This window comes from Diachasmimorpha longicaudata, chromosome 5 (genome assembly GCF_034640455.1).
Source record: "Diachasmimorpha longicaudata isolate KC_UGA_2023 chromosome 5, iyDiaLong2, whole genome shotgun sequence".
Classification (NCBI taxonomy): Eukaryota; Metazoa; Arthropoda; class Insecta; order Hymenoptera; family Braconidae; genus Diachasmimorpha; species Diachasmimorpha longicaudata.
In genome coordinates this window covers 9,728,616-9,749,440 of record NC_087229.1, presented here as the reverse complement: position 1 = coordinate 9,749,440, position 20,825 = coordinate 9,728,616, and the positions used below count along the sequence as shown (strand labels likewise).

Genomic DNA, 20,825 nt, shown 5'->3' with positions numbered 1-20,825 from the left:
TTCATTGAATTCTGCATTAATTAATTGATTAAAAATTTATTCATTATTATAAGTGTTGGCAACACTTATAAAACCCCGTCGAAATAAACGTCCAACGACCCTGCGAGGAATTGATTTCGTAGTATCGATAGGCGTGTCAGGGTCGACACAAACTCTCGAGGACACAATATGCGAGCCTGCGGTGCTCCCGAATATCTTGCAACTAGTAAACCATCAATCATGGGTGCAAGTTGCCGTTGCATGCTTTACGACCCCCAACCGCAGCAATATCCAATATGCAATATCCCGGAGAAACAAATAAAACGAAGCATAAACCGTGAGGAAGACGACAGTGGCTCCGGGTTTAGACCCCATTCCCCTCACACCTCCCGACACTTAATTGCCCAGGGTTATTACAAACGACTTAAGATGTATGAGCAGTGATGGGGGGGGGAAGGGGGGGGGCAGTATTCCTTGCGTCACGCACGGGACCCGCTCGATACCAATGCAAAGAAAATCTTGGACCCGAGGCACGCGCGAGTTGTTTTGCAATTTTCCCAACAGATTTATGTATTCCCACGTCAACTCAATTTCAGCGTTGAAAAAAACGAATAAATTATTGCACTAAATGGTAGGAAGAATAATTTGAAACAGTAGTCGGAGCTACTGATGGCCGACATTGGCACAATGGGGTGACGAGAGTTTTAGTAGTCAATAACTTGAAATTGGCAGAGAAATATTTAACGATTTTGCAATATTTTGAAGGTTCTTTGGGGCGTCAAAAGTTAAGATATAAAGTGTATCATTGGGTCGACTATTCAACAAATATATATTAATTTATAGAATAGTTGACAGAAACTTTCATTGCGGTGGAAAATTTGAAATAATTGTCGCTCAATTTTTCGGATTATTTAATTATCTTTGTAATGTCATTCGACCCCGTGATTTCTTTTCCCTCAATGCATTGGTTTTCATTTACGTTAAATCACTGGTAAATCGGGATTATTGGAAATTGTTCCGAGAAAGAAAATTTAAACATGTGCACAAGTGTAGAAAATTACAGGCGGTAGGATAATAACGCAGGCGGCTATAACTCCCCCATGACGTCGGTTTACTCGCTCCCCGGCACGCTAATTTGTTCGGCTTCCGGTCACAAATTAGTCGTCTAAATATGTCGAATTGCCTTGAGGTAGCAACAGACGATGCAGTGAGTGTAGGGAGTCTAATAAAAAGAAGTTGTGAAAACATCCAGTCATCAATGTCGCGGTGGGTAGAGCAGTACTGGGGTACGATACGGGGATATCACTCAGGCCATCTAACTTCTTCGAGGGCTTCCGAAGATTTATAAAGATTATGTTTTCGACACCAATTCTCCATCATTAATCAACTGGGGATCACTTACACAACCTCTCCGTTGTATCAAAAGTTTAGTTAATGGTGATATGTGACCTGAGTGATACCAAATCCGGAGTTCATTCCATCGATCAAGTGTATCCAAGATAAAGGGCACACTGAGAAATTGATAGCATTGTATATTGGAAGTCTATTGAAGGGAATAACGAAATTGCCCTAAAATTTTGAAAAAAAAAATCATCGATTTCTGAGCTCACCCAACAAACCCTTTAATTCACGATTTTTTTGGTTTTCAGCAGAATTCACTGGGCGGCAAAATAATCCTTCATTTCAACTGGTCGATTAGTAGATGAAATAAGGTGAAGGGCCATGGGCTCTATTCCCCATTGAGATTTTTTTATCAATTGAATCACAATCTGAATTTTGTGAGTTCAAATCCACCCTGAAAGTTACTCAATCTCTATTTGACAGTCTCTGAAAGTTTGATGACATCGATCGTCACAAGTGACCTCCTGAAAAGGGCAGGAACATTCCCCCTGAGAAAAAGAACACTAATTTTGACCCTAGCTTGAGAAACCCAAACAAAAAGTTCTCCATTCATTTCGTTCTTTAAAACTTTAAAAGAACTCTTCTCTGTACATTAGAAAATTACTAAGAAAATTCCCTATAAAATTTCAATAAATAGTAAAGTATTAATTTTTTTTTTCTTTAAAAATCAGTCAATGTCTAAAGCATTCAATGGAGATGCAATCTGTAAGTCCGCATGATAATAAAAATGATTAAGCAATTTCTAAATTCAAGTAACAATTATTCCAAATTATCAGTCTCCTGAAAATTCGGTTAAATGTCCTGTTCAACTTCCGCAAAATCCGATTATCCGGAATTTCCACTGTGAACTCCATGAACAATTACCTCCCAAATTGCGTTTAAATTAACACCACCCCATACACCCTCCTCCATTATCGCACTGCATTAAAAAAAAAACACCAAGTGAATATCCCCTCAACTCCCCTGTTTATACCCAATCGTGAACCAATCCACCGCCTTCACCCCCTCATCATACCCATCAAGCGTCGGTCATCGAGTATCAACGGAAAACCAAGATAAACCATCAGAATAGCAGTACAAATGGAGACCGGAGTGCACTGGATACAGTGAAAATACAACTCTATTCAATTCCCCGAGTTTTCAGCGCGGGTTATAACCCTCCTATATTATTCAAACAGTCACCCGTACCGAGGGTAATCTCAGGTCTCTCGTTGTATCCCAATCCCTCCGCCCACCCCCAAAAAAAACATCCACTTTTCATCTACCCCGAGACGAGACCAACGTCCATTGTAATTTTCATGGGAATAAATTCTGGGCATCTCTCAGTATTCCCCAAAATATACGAATTCGATCGATAGAATGTCAACTTATATTTCATGCTGGCTTACCTGTCTCAAGTCTCACTTAAACCGTTGAACAACGAGTACAATACACCCCCCTAATAAAAAAAAACTCCGTCAATAAACAGCACCAGCGAGTCGTTTGAAACGTTCATCAACAGCTCAGTAATGATGAAAAAAATATAAACTTTGGCATTAGCGTGACATAGCGCGCGAATACGTCACGTCACACAATTACTTTGATGAGACGGGAGTGAGAGTCACCACTTGTATTCTTTCAAAATTTATCCTCCACCTATTATTTATTTATATAATCCTAAAAACACCGGCACACGTTGCAGTCTGGTGTCACCAACGAGGGAAATAATTTCAACGCACGACGCTACGAATTACCACAGTAACATCCTCCATCCTCGCATCATCACGGGATAAATCACAGGTTCGACTTGGGTACATCAAACCTCCCCAACATTCACTGATCACCTGAATTCCTATAATTTTTATTTTTTTTTATCTCTCCGTCACTTTGTCAAGCGGTGGACGTCAACGGTGTTGCTCTCGTGGACAATCTGACCTTCGAAGTGCTATCCTCACTCGTCAATTTCCCCCGGCATTTAACCCCCCACAATTTTTATTAATTATTCAAAATCTGGTGAAAGCACACGCGGACGTTCTGTCAGGTTGTCTTACGCGGGGGCAAAATTATAGAGGAGGCCACTGGATAGACGGGCACAACTACACTGGAGTCTCTTTTCTCACTGGCACACTGCTTGTAACCTCTCTCACCACCACCACCGCCCCCTCCCCCCCCCTCCATCGTTCTCTCATTTTTCTCCTACCACCGGTGCTGATCCTGCGTGCTAAACGACAGGCGCCCAATGCCACCACCGCCGCCAGGCCGACGCTTCCACGATATAGACTTTCCACCTCCTTGTGGGTGATGGGATCGACTCTGTGTGGGTAAGTGGCGACTCACGACGCCATCCATGTTACGTATGGGCCTGTCATACATCGGGGAGATGTTCGTTTATCAATGCGATGGGTTTGGGGTGGGAGGAGGAGGAGGAAATCATCGGAGGTTTGAATAATTCGAGGGTGGAATGGTAAGTCGAGGTGGGTGGATTGAGGAATTATTGGAGATATTCGAAGGCGAGAAATCAGTGATTATTCGGCATGAAGTAATTTCGAGTGAATTTTAAGGGGAACTATCGTCAATTCGATTTAAGGGGAAAAAGGGTTGAAGACTCTGGGGAAATTTGAGGGAAAGATCTATTTTTTAAAGACAGAAAAAGACTGGTCGGTCGGTTACTTGAATTTTCAAGGGGGAACAAGATATTTAATGAAAAATTCAAATTTTATCATCCTGTATTAATTTATGTATTAATATTAATTATAATTTTCAATTTAAAGGGTAATTACTGAGCATTGTTCCCCCACTTCATTATTTTTTTCCATAATTGTTACACTGTAATTTATGGTTCAGATTGATCACATGAAATCATAAATTTTTAATAATCCACCGCAATTATTTAATGTCCCCATAAATCATCAAAAAACCGCATCAGTTTTTTCTGAATTAAAATAATAAATTCGCTGCATGTAAAAAAAACTCCTATAATCATGATTATGCGATGTAATCCCCCTGAGGAGCTCTTATCTCTCAAAATACCCGATTCACTCAATAAAAAAAAACTCCCGGAAATCGAACAGGAAATGCTTCGGATCTCTTTAAACCTTTTTACCCGCCTCTCCATGAAGATATAGGAGGTAATAAAGATCCGAGAAAAATTATTAGTTTGCAGGGTGCGGGATGACCTTTCCAATCTTCCTTCCCTCGAGGCAAACATTCAACAAACGACAGCAACAAAAATAGAACGGAGACAGAGTATCGCGTATCTACTTGGTGGCTTGATATCTCTGAAAGGATTAGAATTGTCGGGTATGGTGTGAGAACGAAGTGAAGGGACGAAGATATGAAGAGAGGAGAATTACCGAAAAAAAAAAAAATGAAACTTCATTTCTGCTTTCTTTCCTCGTTATTTCCGTTTCGAGTCCGTTGAAATATAGGTCAGATGATAGACAACACCGTATGAAAGAATCGAGAATTGGAAACGTATTTACGAAGCAATAAATTTGCGTGCTCTTGAGGAAATTGTAGATCGAAGGGAGAGGGAACAGTGGAGAAGGCGCAATACGTGGCTACGTGGGGTGATCTCAAGTAGAAAAGGCAGAGTTTAATCCGACGAATTGAGAAAGATTTATATCTTCCACTGGAGTTATTTATTGGTCTTTTGTACTGCTTATTTTATCGGAAGTTCGAGTTTTACGAACGAATCGAGAGATATTGAGTGAGAATCATTGAAGCGATGATAACAAAATTTTATTGATACATTTGTTGCTGGAGAATGATCGAACGATTTAGCGGAAAATATCGGAGATCAGAAGAGTTTATTTTGTCGCGAGTTCGGAAAAGAGCGTTGGGGAAAATTTACCGATCGAAGTGAGGTGAGAATCGGGGATTTCCGGTCTTGATGAATAAATCGAAATTAATTATATCCGAGAATAATGAAATAAAAAATTTCTCAGCAACTGTTTCTCAATATTCCCTGAAGGATCCGATAAAATCCTGAATTTACCGTTGGAATAAATGTTGAGAGACTCATCTTCACGGGATAGAGTACTCCATTGTTGATCCTTTAGTGGTAATGGATGTCGGCACCAAGTGGAAGTAAAAAAACATCACCTTGAGATAAAGAGAGTTGCACGCTCAATCCAGCGAGTTCTGGGTAAAGAAAATTGCCCCGATCTTTTCTCTGTCCCTCCCACTTTCATATACAGTCATTCCGCAAACTTTTTCCTCACTCGAGGGACAGAAATTTCTCCATCCCACGTGTTCCGTTCCACAACGAGATATTTCTCCGTAAAGATCATGCAGGGCACTGGGAAAAAAAAAGGGGGCGAAATGATAACAACGAAGGAGAAAAAGGTGAGGGAAAAAAAAAATTTCATTTCACCCTTGGATTTCTGACGTCTTATTAGAAACCAAAGGCATTACCGGGAGAGCAATTCCCCCATTCTCCCCGAAAACTCCAGGGGCCGAGCGCTGGAGTTAAGCTTTTCCCTGAATTACGAATCAGAGGAACGAGAAGAAAGGGGGTGAAAAAAAAATGGGAACAGTTTTAATCCCAAGCCTCTTCAGTACAACGATTTATCCTCGAGTAATCAGGCTTGAATACCCCTGTACATTATCTTGAAAATTTTTTTTTTAACAAATACCCCGTTGCCTGGGATTCGTGGGATAACTTCGAAAAAAGTTCAAAGAGAAAGAAAAATTGGCAGACTAAGGGCTATTATTCTTAATTTTCGGGGACTACCGTGGAATCCAATATTTTTGTATTATTACGATGCATTCCAAGTACAACTTGTCTGAGTGCTTTCTTATTGTCTTTGGAAAATTCTCATTCAGCAGTTGAAAATATTGCAGCACTCCACTTTCAATTTAGAAACAATAATTTTTTAGTAGTACCTGAACGTGTGGTATTATTCTTCAATCAAGAGGGATGTGAATCTTTCGTACAATAACAAGAACTTTGTGTCGGTTTTGCACGCGTCCCTGAGAAGTTCTCAAAGTAGTTCTCTCGAGACTCGGGTCATTGAGGACTTTCGCAAGTAAAATAATTCCGTATCGCAGCAGTGAAATGGTTTTAATCGATTTAGCTTTTCGATGATGTTTGCGAAACTAAGGGAGATAGTGAACAGCGAAAAAAATTACTGTGTATTGGTTCGTACTTCGAAAGATCAATGTGTTCGTGTGTGAATAATTCAGATGAATTACAGAAGAGTATGAATAAACTGTTTTTCAATTGATCAGTTTGAAAATACTCGCGGCAACATTGTACGATTACGTGAGAAGTAGGAGACGAGTGGAGTGAGAGCCAGAACTATTGTCACTATTGTCATGTCCATTTCCCCTACCAGTTGCCGTCGATTCCGAATAGATGTTATTAAAAGTAAAAAAAAATAACCGATAAATGGTGATTAAACAAGTGTCAATATTTTTCGATATTTTCTCTCATTTTTCATGGAATATTTCAATTTCAATCTTCCTATCAATTTGTCGATTTTCATATACGATTTTAAATAATGGTTATCAGATATAAATGTTTATGAAAATTCCAATGGCCCTGGAGTGAGCAAAAATCTACGTAAAAAAATATTGCGTATGTTAAAGGGTCAATATTATAAGAACAGTCCTGATCATTAGTGAAAGACAAAAATTGAACTTTTTCCTCGGCAGTCGCTGGCCAGTCAGAAGGAAAAATCCTGAGCTGAGCTTTTGAACGAAAAGCTTCTTTGCCGCAGCTTGAGAACAATCCAACTTCACTCGTGAAAATTACTGCACCAATAGACAAGACTGGCGGAAAATGTCAAAGTATTTCAGGAAAACCTCACGTAATCCAACACAGCATAAACTTCAATTGCCTGTAACTGATTACTGCTGCAGTAAATGAAAACTCATAGGAGAGAGTGGGGTGAAGCGAGCCGTCTCTAATCGCCGAATCTCCTGAGTGATCCAATTCGGATGAATCTCATGAATTTTTACGGTCTACAAAAGTACCCTGACAATGAAAAACAAGTGGGGAATTACTTTCGTAGAAATAGTCAAGACATTCCGTGATAATAATCTCAACTGGATTGAACATTTCCCCAACATTGTCTCAACACTGCTGCAGCCCTAATTCTTATCTTCCTTCTTGAATATTATTGCCAAGTAAATTCTGTCAACAGCACATGGCACAATCAGTCTCACGACAATTTTACTAATTTCCCCGATCAATTGTTATCAGAAAATAATTGGCCTCGAATGACCCAAATGAATTGACATCAATAAAAATATTCTCAACTTTCAAAATTGTCACCAGTTAGGTGACTCCCTGGGCTCACCCATCCCCGCCATATTTAACTTATCCAACAAGTTGAGCTGAACGCAATCACCGTGAATATTCGCTCATGACATGTATCAATATTTATACCTCTCATTTAGCTCGTGCAAAGTTTTCAACGAAACTCTCAAGCGATGTCTGGGCGTCAACTCGAATATTCTATACTATTGGACAGTTGATGTGTATATGCTGTAGCAATTACCGTCCTCTGGAGGTGGTAAATGCGTGCGATGAAAGAGAGAATTGTTGTTGAGATACATTGTTAACCACTTCTTGGTGGAGTAGTCGATGACGTGGCATGAAGTAGGGATAACAATGGAAGCCTTGGCACTAGAGCCACTGTCTCTACCCCTTCTCCATTTTGGTCCTGAGAATGGCAATGGGTATGTCAAGAGACAGGATAATACGGCCACGTCTACAGCTACAACGAGAAATATTCTCGACACACTACGAAGTACAAAACCTCGAGGAGAACGGGAAACTCACACTCGTATTTCCGTCCGATAAACTAGACATTTTGTACGTTAGTCTTGTTACTTGTGTGTGACGATGTGTGAGTACTTTACCCTCAAAACTTTGTGCCTCCAGGAGTTGGAGAAAGCAGTGATGTTGATTAGGTGGATTACGGAATTAGTGATGCTCAAGCGTTAATTTATCTAAATGACTAATGGGATAATCTCTGATTAATTATTACTGGGAATTAATTTCAGGGTGACGGGTAATTATTTTGGAGAATTCACTGGTGGAGAGGGGGACATTTTGTGATTGACGTGATTGTCAATGATATGTTTTTGGGGAAAATCCAGTTGAATTGCGAGAGGGACAGTGCGTTCGATCATGTGTCGACAGCAAAACTAATTTTCATGGAACAATGAGAAGTGATTGAGGAATCATTGGTGTCAGACATTCTAGGACCGATTGATTTCAGGATAAATCCTTCAGTGAATTTCAAGATCATCAATCAATCCGACAATGTTTGGTTATTATACCGTGAAACTCTGTGTCACCAGGAGTTGGAGAAACTAGTGATGCTGATTATGTTGATTACAGTGTTGGAGACGTTCAAGCGTTAATTTATCTAAATGACTAATGAGATAATCGATGATTAATTATTACGGAGGATTAAATCCAGGGTGACCTATATTCATTCGGAGAAATTCACTAGGGGATGTATTGTGATTGATGCGATTATCGACGGGATTTATTCGGATAATTCATTTGGGGAAAATCAAATATTGAATTGGGAGAGAGGGAGAGTTTGTTTGATGAGGATTCGGGAGTAGGGGATGAGCAATGATTGTGAAGTGTGATTTTCAAAATAGGATAGGATGTATAAGCGAAGAGAAAATTATCAGATGATAATAATTTCTGTGAATTATTGAACAGTTAATTAGTTAGTTTCTGAGGATCAGAAGCTCGAATGTAAGCAAAATCTCAAGATAAACTTTCCTCAACTCGCGGAGAAAAATTAACTAATCTAAGTGAATTATTAAAAGCTAGGAACTATCGTAAGAAAAATACAAACGATCGTGTGTTCTACCTTCATGGTTATAACTTCACTCCACAACTTCAGCTACGTCATCTCGGAGATATGGAACCGCCTGAGGATACCCCAACGGCAATACCCGCAATAGCATTACTCCTCTCCATCTTGTGCGAATTTTCCCACCCCTTGTCCTACTCCACCAGCGCTCAACCCTCTGCCCTCTCGCCATCAACCCCCTCCCTGGATAGTTATCTTTTGTCTGTATCTCCCGGAGCTCTGATCCTCTCTCCTTACTCAACACACAGTGTGAGTGGAAACGACTGTCCGAATGAATCCGAAACGTTTACGGTCGGGAGTCTCGTCCTATCTGTTACGATCCCTAGATTTCTTCCTCTTTAATATTTTTTTTTTCTTTTGCAGAAAATCCCTGATGGACGATCGACCTTTACCCAAGGTAGCCACCGCGGAAATTAGCGTCTTACGGTGTTGGCTTTTTTCTTATATCGAAGCTTTTTTTCTCGTTTCTTTTTCTTAGCATTTTCTCTTAATGAGAGTTTTGGGAGTCGAGGAGAATAAGGGATGAATAGTCCCACATAATGAACGAAAACATCGTTAGATCTATGAGATAGAGATTATTCTGTTGATAGACAAAAAATTAATGAATGAAATGGAGAGAAAAAAAATTTTGGAAATAATCGTGGAATGAAAAAAAGGAATATTTCTAGTTACGCAATTTCTTTGAAGGCTTTGGCAATTTTGGATAGAAATTGAAGGTCAGCAAAAATTCTAGGGACTATCTGTGTTTTTCATAATCTCATGGGATTTTCCCCTGAAATTACAAAAAAGTTGCGGAATTTTCATCGAATGTTTTGCTCCATGTGCTTTTCCTTTCTCAAATAATGCCGTCCCGTTTTTCAAGCTAATCTACAACAGATGGGAAATGGAAAACAGAAGTTCCAGGATCGATAAACCTAAACGTCCAGACATCAATAATTCATGTCAATTCACCACTGAAAAAAAATAATGAAAATCGTATGAATCAGATAACGAGTCTAAGTCCCATAAATGCCGGGTGTTCTATTTGTACATAGGTGCGGCATCAAACCGAATAGAAGTGCAAAGTTCCCCAGAAACGATCCGTCAATCCCTGACACATCGAATACACCGATCAGCCGGAAAAAAAAATATTCAAACAAAAAACATCCATTTGGACAACACGATTCCAATGCCAAGCTGTGTAAAAAAGGGTGTAGTATACAGCAGCTAAAAAAATCGAATGTATATTGGTTTGACAATAAAAGGAGAAAGGTTGAATCCGACTTGTGGATTGAAACATTTCCAGACCAATTTCACGGACTAGGGCGTTATTTATGAATTATTCTCCTCCATTTTGCAGTTCCTCAACGGCTGAAGGAAAGCAAAAAAAAATCTTCACGACGATATTGCAGTTTTCATTCAGTAGATTAGGGCAAACTTGCTATTAGCATAAACTTTTGCACTCAGGTGACATTCACAGTCTCACTTAGGTACTCATGGTACTTTGAATGTCTTTTTAGGTGTAATTAAGTGACAGTGGGGTCCGATGAAAGTTTCGGTAAGTGTCTTTTTGAGAATAAATTAACGATTTTACAGGAAGTCGCGATGAATTAACTGTTCTGTGATGAAAACTGAACTGCTTTCATGATGCAATCAAAAATGTTTAATTGATCAAAGCAATTTCCACCTTCTCGTCATCAATTACAGCTGATGGAACCAAATGTCACGAGCTTTAAAAGCCAAGAAATCAATTCAGTGGTAAAAGCATTTGGAAATGGCTTTTATTTTTTTACAAAGTCATGATTCTTTGAAAAAAAAATGATTCTATACATAGAGAGAGAGAGAGAGATAGAGTGAAAGAGGGCTTGGCACTAAATTTACTTCCAGTAATATTTCCGGCGTCCATTAGCGATAATTTAATTAATCAAGATACTGATTATTTTTCCATTCATTTAGAAATAATTTGGGATAAATATTAGATTTCTTTTATGATGCTATGAAAATGATTAGTTGATCAAGAGCATTCTACGCTACTCATCATCAATTACAGTTTCTCGAGCCAATTTTATGAGATCTCGAAATAAATAAAAAATCAAGATCGCTACTGCGGCCTGGGGATCAAAAGAAAATTTTTTTTTTCATCACTACCTCGACTCTGAGGGCTCTACTGGCATCTACGGGGCCACTTAACCGGAATACACCTTACGATTTTGTAGTTGAATCCTCCTGTCCTTATGAATAAAATATGTTTCTCAATCGTTTGGAATAAATAAGGAGTCTCAGGGTGATCTCAAGTAGGTAATGGCTTGCATTGGAATTCAACTGTTGACGGTTGCATTCAATTGCCCCAATTTTCAACTGACTACCTTGTCTATGAAATTCATTAACATAAATCAAATTGAATAACAAGAATAAATCATCAATCGGTGTGTCCTTCGAGCGTATAAAAATAAATGAATGAAGCGTGACTGTTGGAGCGAAAGTTTTGAAAGCCACTGGATATCTAACCCATAACGGACTGAAAAAAACATTAATATTCATCTCTTCGACTGTTCACAAACTACCACAGTATAAAAAAATGCATGAAACATAACGGCTGTGGCCCACATGAGACCAAACTAATGCTAATTTCGGGAAATTGCGGTGAATTTCTCCGGATGAAAATTGTGCAGAGGGTTCTATCTCAAAATTGAAGTTTAACAAACAAAAGGGCGATAGGGAAAACAAAGCAATTCATTATGAGTCATAAGGTGATAAGATAAGACCGCATGATTCCAAAATTCGTGGTTAATTAATAAAATATTTCAAAGCAATGCCAGCATCAAAACAATTCATAAATGAAAATGCAAAAAAGAAAAATTACTTTCACCATCTGTCAAATTTAATGCACCTCAAACAATCCATCAAAGGTCGAACCGAAATACAATAACCATTTAAATCCATTTATGATCGCCTCAAACGAATGATGAATAAATAAACTTCATCCCTAGCCCTTCGCAGATCGAAGAGTAATAAATATTCATGTCTTTCCATGTTTCTGAAGTCAAAGAGTACAAAAACGTGACGAAAGTAGTTATCGTTCACAAACGAAGACTAATTCAATTATTGATCAAACTCTGATGACTGCTCTCTAAAAAAAAACAAACAAAGGACTCTGGGAGATCGTGTTCAATAAATAAAACCCATCCGTGTAACAGCAAAACCAAAACAATCCATCATGGAACAAAAACAAATAGAACAGCCATTTAAACCCATTAATGATCACAGAGAATTGCCCACAGCATCCCAAATGTTGAATAAATAAACTAGATGTCTAGCCCTTCGCAGATGGTAGAGCTATGAATATTCATGTTTTCGAAAGCTTCTGAAGTCAAAGAGTGTACTCCTTGCATTTGGTAAAATCGTTAAGGAAGTAATTGTCCTTCACAACGGAAGGCTAATCCAATTATTGATAAACTTTCGATAATTCCTCTCTCGAAACAAAAACCCAACAAAGGGCTCTGAGGGATCGTGTTTAATAAATAAAATCCCTCAGGGTAATGATAAAAATATAATCCATTAAAGACCAAAACGGACGAAAATACCCATTAAAACCCATTAATGATCACCGAGAATTACCCATAACATGAAAAATAAAAAAATTAAAAAAAACAACTAAAACATTGGTGGCAGCAGTTGCTGGTTGCAAGTTTGAACATGGGTAAAGCTGGGTCTGCTGGTAATATCGATCCTCTTGGCAGTTCGCGCGGGCAAACTCCCCTGGAACTCTCAGCCACCCCTCCACCCTCTCCAACCCCCTCCCACTTCACTCAACTCGACTTCCCGCCCATCTGAGGGACCTTCTACGCTCCCCCACATCCACACTGTGAATGATATCACCAAAAAAAAAACTAGGCAAGTATTAAATACGTTGAGAATTAAGACCCCCATGATGAGCCCGGAGATAATCTCCGAGTGCTTTAACGGGAAAATCTCTACACGATTTATTTTATTGGCGGTTGGGTAAATTTGGAGATGTGGGTGGAGACGTGCAGATAGGGATGATAATGTAAAAGAGGTGTATTCATGACGCAAAGTGCATTTCAGTATTGTTAGATTTTTTTTTTTATCATACGGTTTTTGTCGGTCGATGGGAACAATGTAACAGCGAGAGGGTGCCCTGTACGTCTGAAATACGGTTATGAACGACTGGGATAATAAATCGTCTGCACTTGTTTGATATTCCATGTTATTTTTTTGTCAGTTGCATGTGTTACTTTTTTTTTGTTTCGATGATAAAAAACGGAGGGACGTGAAAATTGCACCTGAGGCAACACGAGTTTTTACCGAGTGTCTTGGTGAGTCAATGTTGACCATCAGTTGGGCAGTTTTTTTTATAACGAAGATAAATGATGAGATGTTTGCAACAATTGAAACGCTGATGCATGGTATTGTGAAGATTTGACGATCCTTAGGACCAGGATATCGAGGGTAGAAAAACCTTTCGAGTGAGGGGGAAAAATTTGTTCTGGTCAATTATTTATAAGACGTCGTTTTTCCGACTGCTTTCCACTGAGAATTTATCACGCGATTATTTAAAAAATGAATAAACTGATCAAATTATTTTCTACCGTCCGAAGTCTCTCTGAATTGTCATTCCAGGAATTTTCCAGCTATGGCCAATGAAGGAAAAATATTACAATTGTTTCCACAGTGGGAATGAAACGTCTGAGCGACACTTTACTCTTGAATTTGTTCAAAGGGAATTGAATCTTCGGATAAAGTGCATTTAGCACACCTCAAGATGTTTTTACAGGATATTTCCGTAGCCGATGGAGATGTTGTTCGAGAGAATTTCAATGCGCATATCTAATGCAACTCCCACTGTCCCTTCAATTCCCTCATTCCATCAAACTCTTCATTCCCTCTTCCAATAATAAATTCTTTCTCACCAGCAACTGGCGCGAGTGAAATAAAAGTAGAACTGAAAAAAAACTTGAGAATTTATACATTCATGTCTATCGATTTTACAATTACGCCAAAGAATTTATAGCTCGATTAAAGCAGTTAAAAATCTATAGTGAAATATGGTGGTGCGAAGTAAGAAGGTTATTAATGTTTTATCAAGTGTAAGTACATGGCTTCCAGGACAAAAAAAAAAATGGCCATTGTAATCTCATTCATGTGCACTCGAATTTTTATTGCCCAGGGATTCCCAACTTCTTCAAGAGGATTCGGAGCGCTTGATACCTGCGACCTGGGACTACGCGCGGGACTTTCAAAGGGGCTCCTCGGTGCATCGATCTTACTTTGGATTAATCGCTATCGCGTGTCATGATGGCGTGTTATTGTTGTGCCATGGCGAAAATTCACACACGAGTGCAATGCGTGGCTCGCGTGTAGTTGTAAAAAACTTACCGGGTTTTAATATGCCCGGCAAAAGGCTGGTGATGGTCTCTTTCGATAGTTGGGGTGGGTCGCACGCACATTGTCAGTAGACAAAAAAAAATTATCGGTTGTAAATAGATATCATCCGTGCTTCAAGAACTGCTCATGAGATCCTACTCGATAAATAAATAAACTAAATCAAGTGAATCAACTCTCAACAAAGCAAACTTATCGTTCATTGAAAGATATCACCCATAACGTAAATTTTCTTGTTAACTTCCCATTAATGTCCGAAAAATACATTTTAATTTCTATTCTATCTTTTCCATCTCCCTTAACTTCATCATAAACTCTCGCAGACTCGGGGGTATAAAACATTGAAGCGGAAATTCAGCCTTACTGCTGTATCATAGGAACTCCCGAGCATCCCCAAGTAACAATATCCCGCGAATGTAAATAAGAGTCCGTATGGAAATAACTTTACAGCCCCTTTATCGCCCTTTAAAAATTTCCGGAATGTAACTCGGAGAAATCCGAGACAATAAACTAGGGAGGGACCTCAGTGAAAAACAAATGGGCCACAGTATAAAAATTTCACACAAAGAACCTGACGTGGGTTTACGCTGTATAAAATTAAAAGGGATGTTCGGTTATTGTTCGGATGCTTGCATAAGCGTGAACGTCGTATTTACAACAGAGGGTGGGTTATATATCATGCACACAGATAATACCCCCTATGCATGGCTATGGATTTCTAGTAGTTAAACCAGTGGAATTCTCCCTGGAATTAGTGGCCATTTCCGTATGTGATATTCACCCTTTGGTAAGATTTTTTTTTTTGGTTTTCCGTACAAATAAAAATCACATACATCATCTCCGGATAAATGTAATAACAAACAAAATTTTCTTTGGCTCTGAAATGGCTGCGAGCGAAATAAAAAAAAAACGATGGGGTAGATTTTGAAATCGACTTTCAGTCATTCTCAAGGCAGTAAAAAAATCGTAAATCGACTAAGGGACACGATGCAATTGGAATTGGAACGATATCCATTTTAGTTTTCGATATATCTACAAAAGAAATGGGACCCCGGATCGAAGGGAAAAGGACCTCTTGGCTTTCAAACGACTGCGAGGCAAAAAGCAGGGCTGTAACCCTGCAAATAAACTTACAGCTATTCCCAAAACGAATTTAAGAGGAATATCTCAAATATTTATAAATATTTTTCATTTTTAACTCACGTGTGACTGCCCACTGCGTCCGCCTCCATCTGAAATAAATAAAGGAAACAACATGAAATAACTTCACATATTCATTTATGAGAAAATGGAAGAATTAAAATTGCAAACGTTTTTAATGCATACCCATGAACATTTTTCCCCCAGTGTAATCATTGGAAACACAACTGGGAATAAATACAGAGAAGAAAAATGTTACGGAAAGAGAATGTTATTATGAATCCGAAGCAGGACAATTACTGTTGGTTTTACGAAGAGAAAGGTTTTTCATCTACTAAAAAATTGTCGAAGCGAAAGGGTTTTTTCCCTCGTTGTAGAGGAATATTAACACGTGTCTTACCGATGAAAAACAAATTAATGCACGAATATTTCTTCATTAAAATGAAAAACCAAAGGCTGGGGTTGTTGCGTCTCTCATCAATACGCTTGGGAATGCTTTTCCAATCGGATTACACGAGGCACGTGCAGGGTAAACACACTGCAAGCACACACGTTCCCAACCCTTAACACACTGATAATTCGTCCGGAAACGGGTTCGATATTCACCCGAAAATGGAAGAGCCTGAAGTACCAGCACAAGTATTCTCCAAACCATGAGAATGGCCCTTCCCAAATGCACGCGAATTCGGTGTAACTGTATCAAACCCGACGATTAGCTCCACAACGTGACGAACAAATTTGAAAAGAGGTTTTCAAACCCAGCGAATCAATAATCGTGAAGGGAATGATTTAAAATTTAGCACTAACAATAACTCCCCTCCAAATGCCACAAAATGTGAGCGGTTGGGAACGACGTGAAGATGACCATAAATATGCACCTTCAGGTCACTTTGTAGCTCAAGGCTGCATATTGACTGGACCTTTTACGACGCTATGAAATTTGTTGGCTTATTTGATGTTCCAGAGGATGGGAAGTAAGGGAGACCTTTATAACCTCGAGGATCGTTGAGCCACGAGGATTAACATTCATAGGCACAACATCTTCTGGGTGATACCGCCATAATCCTTAGATCCTTCAACTCTACATGATGATTAGATCAAAGTCAAGTTTGACTTAGAAATTAGTAGCACTTGAGCTCAGCCCGACGTTCACATCAATTCACGGAGACTTCAAGCTGAGGTCTTCCAAGAAGAAGACAAATATCTTCACCAGCTCAATATTCTCCCTATTTCATCAACCACCTCATCACATTTCTGACCATCCGCCCCTTTTTTCTCATTTAATTTCGCAACTGATAGGAAGTTCGGTGATAAGGACAACTAGGGACGACCGAAAAGGAAGAAAAAATCTGGATTATTATTGCTGGATATTAGATTAAAATGCAAATTGATACTGGTGGGACCAATTCCCTCATCTTTCTTCCATCATCTGATGCTTCAACGCCCACCAACTGGTACATCATCCCCGAGCCAGATTGCCTCCCCGGTCTCAGTTCGCATAACGACACTCATCCGAGTGTGGTCTCCTACTTTGCCACTTCTCTTTCACTCATCCTAAGCCCCTACCCCAACCCCCAACATCTCAATTTGCATATTACAGCATTCGTATTAATTTAACTAACAAGCTTCGAATGTTCAAAGCATGAAAAGCGCTTAGTCCAGGGTGGCGCTTTGATCTCCTCCATTAATTCAATGCGACTTAAAGCTGTATTTATATAATACCGTTGATGGTAATTATGTTATTTTCAATGGACATGCGGGATTTTAGTGAAGGAAAGAACTTTTTTTTTTCCTCGTTTTAATTAAAGTGAGGGGTAATGTGTACTTGGGAAAATTGAAAAATATTCTGGGCTTTATGGGGATATAAAAGTGGGTCTGTTGGCGAGCGGTTTTCCCTGGGCTTGATGATAACTTTTAAGAGACTTTGATGGGAAGAAATTATGGACTGAAGTGACTCTTAAATTTTTGATTGAATTTTTTATCATTGTTCGGGAGTCATGAAAGATCAATGAAATTTTACTGCTCTCATAGAAATCTGTATTCAAACACCATTTGAATTTCGGGAATTTCAGCCATTTGTACCTTTTCGGGGACTTTTTTTTGTTCCTGACAAAAGCACTGGATTGTTCAATGAAGTTTTCATTTTTTTTTATGTCAGAATAACGGATTCACCCCTCAAATTAACCTGGGGTGTTTTTGCAATGAATTTTTAGTTGATTGGGAAAAAATAATTATCAATTAGTCTGAAAAAGGTTCTTTTTCGATTAATACTTGGAAATCGGATGTGAGGGATTATTTTCGTACGAAATACTTCCAGTAATGATGAAAATCATCTACCCTCGGAGTTCGATAATTTCTACACTCCAGAGTATCCGCAACGCTCAATACTCTCGTACGCTAACGGCTACTCTCCGGAGAATATTCGCATTCCCGTATCCTAGTATTCATTCCCGCCTCTCCCCCAGGCGGCTCGTACAAACTTTATTCGCACCGCAATTCAATTGCCAGTCACGTATACTCTACCAGTGGATCACGTCGAGGGTACTGAAACGTCGATCTGCGAGAGAAAAAGTTTTTTTTTTTTTTTCGAGGAATTGGATAATAAAATACTTTCAACATATTATACACACTTTCATCGGTGCCGGAAAGTATTGCCAGCTGGAAACCGGCATAAATAAACAACAAATTCGGGAAAAGTATTGGACAAACTAGAAGGGATAAAAAAAAATTTAATTTTTTTTAATGAAGAGTTGGGTAATAATTGAGAAATTGCACAACTCGATTGAAAACCTATAAGTTAATTTTACATTATTATTACTTTTTTGCGGCTTTGAATCGAATTTTATCGGGCAGAAAAATAATGAATTATGAGAATAAAAAATAGAATAAAATAGGTTTTCACTAATTATAATGAGAATTTCACGTGAGAATTCACCATTCTACCCCACCCTAAAAAGGGAGTGTAAGAGGAAAGAATTTTTTTCAACTCATTAGATAATAAAATACATCCCAGATATTATACGCATTTTCATTACAAGTAGAGACTACTTTCAACAGACAATATTTGTAAATTTAAAAAATGAGAGCAACCCTCTGATGAATTGGTATACGAGGACAAGAGGGTATTTTTTTTGTAGATTATTTTGGTTGAACCGTTTCCCACCAATTTATGACAGCGATCTATGGAAAAATTACACAGTTGTGGCGTTCGTTAATATCTTTTTACTGCAGATATAAAAAAACTGAAATGATCGAACCCCCCTCTCCTCCGCATTGCAGTCAAAATCAATTTCATGTGGAGAAAAAAATTATTACCGTGAGAGTGCACCCCTCTGCCCTATCCTAAAGAATTCCCCTCTATCGATCAATCTCGTGGAGCAGGCCTTCCCCGTCAAATTTTCGGATCGACGAGTTCAGAATTAACAAAAGGAAAAAGTCATCGTCAACTCCCGAAAGCCGGTACAAGAGGCCAGAAAAAAAAAATGTTCGAGAATAAAGAAGCAATTAGCGTGAAATTAATTGGTGAGGGAGACAGAAATAAATCTATTCTGGGTCGACGTCAAATTGTTAAACTCATTACAAGGGATTTTAATTTCATTAATGAAAATCCGGTGGCTTTGGAAAATCAATCCACTTTGTCCTGATTTCCGTTAATTAGTTTGATTATTTATCTCACGGTCGGTAAAGTACACCACGAAAAATACGACAGAAATTGATTTATCCTGGGGTTGAAGCCGTTCACCGCTGATACAAATATACCAGCTAATGTAGGACGGCCCGTCGAAAAGTTATCGACAGATAAACAAGTTCTTCATTAATTTTTATTTTTGTTGGTGACATTCATTCCCTGGTTTCTCCCAAATTTCATATTTTTAGAGTTAAAATTTTTCATGGATCTTGTCAAAGATTAGGAGCGGCTACAACCGCAAAATTTCGTAGCGGTGGCGCATGAACTACGATGGTGGACGTACCTGTCGGTAAGGCATTACCACAGAGAGGCTTTTGGCTGTAGGAGACCCAGGAGCCGAGAAAAACGTGAAAAACAAAAAAATCGATTTTAGAATATTTCCGGGGCCCTAAACAAATCGAAAATGTGCTGACTTTATTAAGGGAGAGGGGCTCTCTACTTTATCGACTGTGAATAACCGCAAGGACACAAAATTGTCTCGTAAGAATGAGGAGAACTTAACAAACCAGTGAACATTGGAGAACAGGAGCTTTTTTTGCAAAACAAATTTTACGTTAACAATTGGAATTCTTCTCAGGTAACAATTGTAATTTATTCTCGACTCGCGATTGTAATTTTCCGAGGAAAATTCTTTCCATCTGATTTTTCCTCAATTTTTTTTCTCCAGATGCACCGATCTCCAAGAAAATTCCGTACAAGCTCCGCCCGAAAAATTATTTTCATTCCAATTTGTGACACACGACGTCAGCCTAAATATTTATAATTTCCCCTTTGGAAGTTCTTCAAAAATGCTAAACAGTCGGGATAAAGTTCGCAAATCGCTGAAAATAATCTCCTCACCTCGAAAAACCACAGCTTTAAAATGAACCGAAGTAGCGGATTATTTAATCCCCTCAACTAATTAACCTCATGAACTTTTTCATTCGCCAATTCCAGCGCCGCAATACCACCACTAAACCCGGAGTGATAACAAAGCCAGGGTTAATTTGGCTCGTAACGAACAACTCAAAAAAAAAGAGAGTACGAATAATCATCGGTGGGTTTATTTGCTCTGCAATTCAATTACCCGAGTGTAATTAACTCAGCGGGGGAGGGGGGGGGTCGTCAAGTAGACAGTGACAAATTGATTCTCCGAGATGTAAATATCCACTACACTGATGTGCATCGGTAATCGAATCACACGAGTGATGATCGACCGTATGATTGACGATGCACAGCGATTCAAAGGATTAACAGCAAAAAGAAAAAATTTAATGAAAAATAGTCCGGAAAATCAGGGCAAAATTTCAGGAAATTATTCCCGAAATATTTATTCTCTTTCATTCAACAATTCTCGTCGAATAATTTTTTTAATTAAAAAAATCTCTTCAACCCCGGTCCCGGGATGAACTAGTTATTCCCTTCGACTC

The 20,825-nt window shown here is 38.8% G+C and overlaps 2 protein-coding genes across 5 annotated transcripts in view; both read right to left on the bottom strand.

Annotated features, from left to right (window-relative positions):
- Positions 1-20,825, bottom strand: part of LOC135162281 (neurocalcin homolog) — a 54,891-nt gene that overhangs the window by 28,552 nt on the left and 5,514 nt on the right. The window lies entirely within an intron of this gene.
- Positions 1-20,825, bottom strand: part of LOC135162282 (neuronal calcium sensor 2) — a 46,877-nt gene that overhangs the window by 20,704 nt on the left and 5,348 nt on the right. For 2 of the 4 annotated variants that reach the window (XM_064120544.1, XM_064120546.1), the window contains exon 2: positions 15,792-15,820. The exons of 1 other annotated variant lie outside the window; for it this stretch is intronic. The gene's annotated coding sequence lies outside the window, so the exon portion shown is untranslated. Of the gene's footprint in view, positions 1-2,768; positions 3,480-15,791; positions 15,821-20,825 lie in introns of those variants that run through there. One more of the 4 variants, XM_064120545.1, reaches the window with a different exon arrangement.